Source organism: Myxine glutinosa, chromosome 1 (genome assembly GCF_964187855.1).
Source record: "Myxine glutinosa chromosome 1, kmMyxGlut1.1, whole genome shotgun sequence".
In the NCBI taxonomy this organism is placed as follows: domain Eukaryota; kingdom Metazoa; phylum Chordata; class Myxini; order Myxiniformes; family Myxinidae; genus Myxine; species Myxine glutinosa.
The window spans coordinates 209659925-209667696 of NC_136261.1; positions in this window are offsets into that span (position 1 = coordinate 209659925).

Sequence of the window (7772 nt, forward strand, 5' to 3'; positions counted from 1 at the left end):
CCATGCGGAGGCCCAAAAGGACCCACGGCAGCCAGTCGGCCCAACCGCCGTCTTGAAGGCCGGCCATGAGCGCGGCCTTCATGGAGCAGTGGAATCGCTCGCACAACCTGTTGGCTTGGGGGTGGTAGGCCGTAGTACGGTGGAGCTTGACCCCCAGGTTGCGGGCGACCGCGCCCCACAGCTCGGAGGTGAACTGCGGTCCGCAGTCCGACGAGATGTCCGCCGGTGCGCCGAAGCGGGCGACCCAGGTGACGATGAAAGCCTGCGCCACGTCGGCAGTGGTGGTGGAGACGAGGGGAACGGCCTCCGGCCACCTGGTGGTCCTTTCCACCATGGTGAGCAGGTGTGTGAACCCCCGTGATGGGGGGAGGGGGCCCACCAGATCCACGTTGACGTGGTCGAAACGTCGTTCGGGCACGGTGAAAGGTGCCAGCGGGGCCTGGGTGTGTCGGTGGACCATGGCCTGTTGGCAGGCTGTGCAGGTGCTGGTCCAATCGCGGACGTCCCGTCGAAGGCCGTGCCAGACGAATCGCGCCGACACCAGCTTCTGCGAAGCTTTCCGGCCCGGGTGGGAAAGGCCGTGGAGGGAGGCGAAGATGCGCCATTGCCAGGTAACGGGCATGATGGGGCGAGGCTGGCCTTGGGAGACGTCGCAGAGCAGGACAGTGTCCGCGAAGGGGATGTCGGCCAGGCGGAGGCCCGTGTCCGCCGCCCGGTGGGCTTGCACTGTGGTTTCGGTGGTTTGTTCCGCCGCCATAAGCGCGAAGTCCACGCCGAGGTGGACCGCGCTCGCGCTGGCCCGAGAAAGACAGTCGGCCACGGCGTTGCTTTTGCCGGCGACGTGCCGGATGTCCGTGGTAAACTCCGACACGGCGGAGAGGTGGCGCTGTTGGTGGGCCGACCACGGCTCGGTGACCTTGGCCGTTGCGTAAACCAACGGCTTGTGGTCGACGAACCCCATGAAGGGTCGGCCCTCCAGGAGGTGGCGGAAATGGCGAACGGCCAGGTGTAGACCGAGGAGCTCACGGTCAAATGTGCTATATTTGAGCTCGTTCGGCCGGAGCTGCCGGCTGAAAAAAGCGAGTGGCTGCCAAACCCCGTTCACCCATTGCTCATGTACGGCGCCCACCGCGTAGTCAGAGGCATCCGTGGTGAGGGCGATGGGAGCGTTGAGCACCGGGTGAGCGAGCAGTATTGCGTCGGCGAGGGCCCGCTTTGAACTTTGGAAGGCCGCGTCCATTGCTGCGGACCAAACGATGTCGTGCTTGGCCGGCTTGCCCCGGAGGGCTTCGTAGAGGGGCCGCATGAGTTGAGCAGCGCGGGGCACGAAGCGGTGATAGAAATTCACCATTCCCAGGAATTCCTGCAGGGCCTTTATGAAGCGGGGACGCGGAAACGTGGTGATGGCCTCGACCTTGGTTGGCAGCGGCACGGCCCCGTTCTTGGTGATGTGGTGGCCCAAAAAATCAATGGCCGTCGTGCCGAAGTGGCATTTGGCCGGGTTGACGATGAGGCCGTGCTCGCTGAGGCACCCGAACAGTGTTCGGAGGTGGAGGAGGTGCTCGGCCCGGGACGTGCTGGCGACGAGGATGTCGTCCAGGTAAACGAAGAGGAACGACAGGTCACGCAGCACGCCATCCATCAAGCGCTGGAACGCCTGAGCCGCGTTCTTGAGGCCAAACGGCATCTGTAGGAATTCGAATAAGCCGAACGGCGTGATGACGGCCGTTTTAGGGACGTCGGCCGCCCTGACAGGTACCTGGTGATATCCCCGTATGAGATCGATTTTTGAAAAAATGACACGTCCTGCCAGACGGGCGGAGAAGTCTTGGATGTGCGGGATCGGATACCTGTCGGGGGTGGTAGCGTGGTTAAGGCGGCGGTAGTCGCCACATGGGCGCCAGCCGCCCCCTGGTTTTGGGACGATGTGTAGTGGCGAAGCCCACGTGCTATCGGAGCGCCGCACGATGCCGAGGTGTTCCAAAGCGTCGAACTCGGCTTTGGCCACGGCGAGCTTGGCTGGGTCGAGGCGGCGGGCTCTGGCGTAGACCGGTGGGCCCGTGGTTGGTATGTGGTGCTCGATCCCATGTCGTACTGCGACGGCCGAAAACATCGGCCGTGTGAGGGCCGGGAACTCCGTGAGCAGGCGAGTAAACTCGTTCGCCGCCGGGAGGGCGCATGCCAGCTCAGTCGGAGCGGAGCTGCTCAATGTGCATACCAGGGAGCTGAAGGTCTCGGCATTGATGAGGCGACGCCGTTGGACGTCCACCAGCAGTCCGTGTGCACAGAGGAAGTCGGCGCCTAGCAGAGCCATGGGCACACTGGCGGTTACAAAAGTCCAAGCAAAGCGTTGGCCGCCGAAGCAGAGGGTGACGTTGCGTGGGCCGAAGGTGCGGATGGCCAATCCGTTGGCCGCAACCAAGGAGGGGCCGCAAACCGTGGACTGCCTGTCCTGATCGGAGGTGGGTATGACGCTCAGTTGGGCGCCGGTGTCGCACAGAAAGCGCCGACCGGACGCTTTGTCCGTGACGAAAAGTAAATTGCCTGTGTGGCTGGCGCTCATGGCTGGTAATGAACGCCGGCCCGGCCGTTTCCCGGCCTGCCGAAGGTGCATGGGGGTCGGCATGTCCGGGCCTTCTCTCCGAACTTGGCATGATAGTAACACCTTGCTTGGTCAGGTGGAGGCCCCGGTCGTCGTGCTGGAGGTGGTCGGCTCGGCGTTGCGGCCGCCAATTGCGTCGGCAGTTCAGTCGTCGACCGTGCCGGGTGCTCGGGCGCCATGGGCGTTGCGTCGGACGGCGGTGGGCCCCAGGTCGCTGCTGCAATGTGTTGGCCTGCCGCGGAGATCTTGTCGGCTTCCCTGGCGAGGGCGCGGGGATCCGTGATCGTTGTGCTTGCCAGGGCGAGGCGTACCAGGCTAGGCAGCTGACGGAGGAACAGCTCCCGGAACAGGAATGCCGGAGAGTGCTCGCCGAGCAGCGAAAGCATGTAGTCCATTCACTCGGACGGGCGCGTGTCGCCGAGCTCGGGCAGGTTGAGCAGGCGCCGTGCGCGTTCCGCCGATGGGAAGGCGAAAGCGTCGAGGAGGAGCTTTTTAATCGCGCCGTATTTGTCAGCGGCTGGCGGGCTCTCGAGGAGGCTCAGGGCGCGGGCCGCGGTGGCTGAACCGAGCGCTGCTACCACATGGTGGAAGCGGGTGTCACCGGCCGTGATGCCTCGCAGGGCGAACAGGGAGTCCGCCTGGGTGAACCAAACCGCCGCGTGAGCCTCCCAGAAGGTAGGCAGTTTAAGGGCAACTGCCGTGTCCATGTCGGTAGGTCACCAATGAAGGAGCTGTGCTCCCACGTCGTCGGAAGAATGGACGCGACAAAAAGCTGGAATTCGTCCGAGTTTCTTTATGGTCACAAAACAACTCGGGTACTCTGAAAAGCCTGTTTATCGGGCAGCAATATATATACACACATTATCCCAGAGCGTTTGCCCGGGAAAGGCGAGAGGGGGCGTGGCCGGGCGTCCTGGCCGCGGCCTGGCAAGTTGAGCGCTGGCCTGCCCGGGCGTCCTGGACGAGCCCGGCATGGTGATCGCTCCGCGTCCTTGGTAGGTGCAAGGCGATTGTGTAAACCCAGCGGTAGCCGCTACAACTCATTCTATTATGCTTGTTGGTGTGTCTTGGACGACTGTGGGATTTCGTTTGTCGACTGTGGATATATCATTCGTTGATCTTTTATATTTTAGAACGTCCCACGTACTGCCCAAGTGCGCTGGAAATGCAGGTGAAATGAACGAAACAGCTTTGAATGCGAACCTGCATTGGAACAGCAAAACAGTGTTTCTCCAATTTGAGGATCTTACTAATCTGCTTAATGGTTTGTTTACTGTAAATGCTAATTACTGTACTTTATTCACAATGTACCTTACTTGTTCTGTGGAATTTAATCGTGCTGTGTATGTTATCTTCACTGGGCTAGAGTTTGATGTGCATGACTGTCGTGGCCAGACTTTACCACGTTGCTGGTTCAGTTCACTCGCTCATCATTTCCCCAGAATATCTTTCTCGACATTATTTTTACTCTGCGCACGAAGCGAATAGCGAGGTTAAGCAATTGGTTCATATTGTCTACAGACGTCAGTCTATGATCTATTATGATCCTTAATTTCAATTGAATGTTAAATTTTGAACACGATAGAACATGAATCGGAACACGAACCTGCAGTTTAGCAGTAATTTCGCTCTGAATTTGGCAAAGTGTATGGAATCTTGTCCCAATCACACATGCGCAGTAAGGTAAAAAAAAATTTAAGTCTGCCTGTCTCTCTGGCAATCCAAAAAATCGAAAATCATTCCAAATGGGAGGAGGTGCCCCCATGTTGAAAATTTTGTGTCCATTAGATCAATAGTTGCAGAGAAAAACTACATGGTATTCATCGAACACTTCCCCTTCGCAGTTAACTTGTTGCGAGGCAACTCTTCTGTTTTTGAACATTTTTTTTATTTGATCCAATATGGCTGCCAGACCACATGAGCGATGACATCATCAATTTATATTCTCTAATATAATTGTTGCAGACATCACGCTCAATACATTTTAAACTGATCAGACTAAGTGTTGTCCCTGTCGAATTATGACGTCACAATTATGGCACCAATGACGTCATCATTAACATATGTTATTCTCCATGGAGAGTTCTTTACAATGAGCTGTGTCTCAATTTTTTCCATTCATCGGTTTTGGAGAAATAGAGGTGCAAAGTTTTTCGGTTTTTTCCAAGATGGCGCCTGTACCAAATGACCTATGACGTCATGATTATCATTAAAATATTCTAAAGGAAGAGCACTCCCATGGTGAAAATTTCATGTCAATCGGACCAACGGTTGCCGAGAAAATGAATTTTTAAAATGCAGACACATATGGCACACAGCACACGTACGTACCTGAATGCTTGACCCCGTTTTTCGCTTTGCGAGCGCAGGGTAATGAGATGTGGGGACCAACTACAGGCTAAATGTCGGATGAAGTTGAATGAAGAAATTGCCACAACTGAAACAAAGGGACCTCTTACACCGCATGAGTTACAAAAGCTTGGGAGTTTCTGGATCAAAGAAGCCCAGAAGACCCTTCGACATAGCCTTGATAGAGGTGAATTCAAGACCCTACGCCTCTTTTTGGATGACGAGGGAGCCATCAGAGTTGGCAGTAGGGCAGATGAATCTATGATGTCCTGTGAGTCAAAGCATCCAGCACTACTTCCACATCGCAATCGGATATCTTTCTTGTTTACACATCAGATGCACCAGTATGGGTACAATGGAGTGGCAACCACGGCAGCAAAGACCAGACGAAAAGCTCACCAAGTCTATCAGGTTAAGATGTGTATTTTGCCGAGAAATGGAGCATCGAGAAGAATATCAGGTGATGGCCAACTTACCAAGGCATCACACGGCACCATTTACTCCACCTTCCCACTACTCATCATGTGATGACTTTGGTCCATACCTTGTGAAGGTTGGACATAATAAGATGACCAAACACGACGGGGTCATCTTCACCTGTAAATACGGGAGCAGTTAATGTCGAGCTAGCAGTGGACTGTTCAACCATGGAGTTCGTGCAAGTATTACGCCAATTTTTTGTATTGGAGGACAACCAGCATACCTGCTGAGTGATAACGGGATACAAATGTTAGGTGCAGAGAGAGAACTACGAGATTTTTTTTGAAGATGACTCGCAGAAGTACCCAGCGTTGCTGGGCTGGGGAGGGGGGGGTTGGGGGGACAGGGGGGAAAGGGGTGATGGAAGGGGGGGTAGGGGGGAGGGGGTGGAGGCAGGAGAGGAAGGGGGTTCATCACCTTTTCGTTTAATATGTGCTGGTGAATGTCGCGTTCATGCCGTTTCTGCGTTAAGTGTGATGCTGTGGTGCTGTGCACACACGACTCGAGTCGAGTCGTGTGTGCACAGCCTCCGCCATCCGGGCATAGTCGATCGCGAGGTGGACCGCGTGCGCGACGGACCGGGAAAGGCAATCCGCCACCTGGTTGTCTTTACCCGCCACGTGACGGATGTCCGTCGTATACTCCGACACGGCAGAGAGGTGACGCTGCTGCCGTGCCGACCATGGCTCGGCGACCTTGGCCATCGCGAACACAAGGGGCTTGTGGTCGACGAAAGCCGTGAACGGGCGGCCCTCCAGCAGATGGCGGAAGTGTCGGACCACCAGGTGGAGCCCGAGCAGCTCGCGGTCGAAGGTGCTGTAGCGGCGTTCGTGTGGGCAAAGCTGCTGGCTAAAAAACGCCAGCGGATGCCAAGCACCACGCACCCACTGCCCGGGCACCCGCCCACCACGTAGTCCGACGCGTCGGTGGTGAGGGCGATCGGTGCATCGGGCGCCGGGTGCGCCAGCATGGTGGCGTTGGCCAGGGCCAGCTTCGCGCCCGCAAACGCCGCGGCCATCGGCTCTGATCAGGCGATGTCACCTTTGCCCGGCTTGCCCCGGAGGGCCTCGTGCAGGGGGCGGAGGAGCTGGGCGACATGGGGCACGAATCGGTGGTAAAAATTTACCATGCCCAGGAACTCCTGGAGCCCCTTGATCGTGCGGGGTCGCGGGAAATCTCTGACCGCCTCCACCTTGGCCGGTAAAGGGACGGCCCCGTGCCTGGTGATGCGGTGCCCCAAGTAGTCGATGGTGGCGACGCCGAAACGGCACTTTGCGGGGTTTATGATTAGGCCATGCTGGCCCAGGCGTTCGAAAAGTGTGCGGAGGTGGAGCAGGTGCTCCTCCCGGGACGCGCTCGCGACTAGGATGTCATCCAGATAGACATAGATGAAAGGTAAGTCGCGCAAGACGCTGTCCATAAGCCGTTGGAATGCCTGGGCCGCATTCTTCAACCCGAAAGGCATTCGCAGGAACTCGAAGAGGCCGAAAGGGGTGATGACGGCCGTCTTCGGGACATCGCCCGGTTGTACGGGGACGTGGTGGTAGCCCCGGATGAGGTCCACCTTGGAAAACACGGTCATGTTTGCCAAACGGGCGGAAAAGTCCAGGATATGCAGGACCGGGTCGCGGTCGGGGGTGGTGGCATCATTGAGCCGGCGGTAGTCACCGCAAGGCCGCCATCCTCCGCCGGGCTTCGGCACAATGTGCAGCGGAGAGGCCCAAGCGCTGTTTGAGCGCCGCACGATACCCAGCCGTTCCAGCGTGGCGAACTCCGCCTTTGCCATGGCGAGCTTCGTGGGTTCGAGTCGGCGTGCCCGGGCGTAGACTGGCGGCCCGACCGTGGGTATGTAGTGCTCCACCCCGTGTTCAAACGGCCACCGCTGAGAAGGTGGGCCGCGTAAGGGCCGGGAAACTGGCTAGGAGGTGGGTAAAGTCGTCCGCTGCCGGAAGCGTGCAAACTAAACTCGCCGGGACGGAACCTTTCAGCAAGCCGCTTGGCAAGCCGCTCGGCGAGCCGCTCAGTGAGCCGCTCAATGGGCCGCTCAGCGAACAAGCGAGCGAGCTGAAGGTTTCGGCCTGGATGACCAACAAGCCATGCGCACATAGGAAGTCCGCACCGAGCAGGGCCATTGGCACACTGGCGGTGACGAACGACCATTGAAAGTGCTGCCCTCCGAACCGCAGTGAGAGGCAATGCTTCCCGAATGTACGGATGGGTGTACCGTTGGCGGCAAGCAAAGCGGGGCCCCGGCCCGCGGCTTGCTTGTCGGACGCGTAGGCGGGGAGGACGCTTACCTGCGCTCCTGTGCCGCAAAGGAAACGGCGCCCGGACAAGGTGT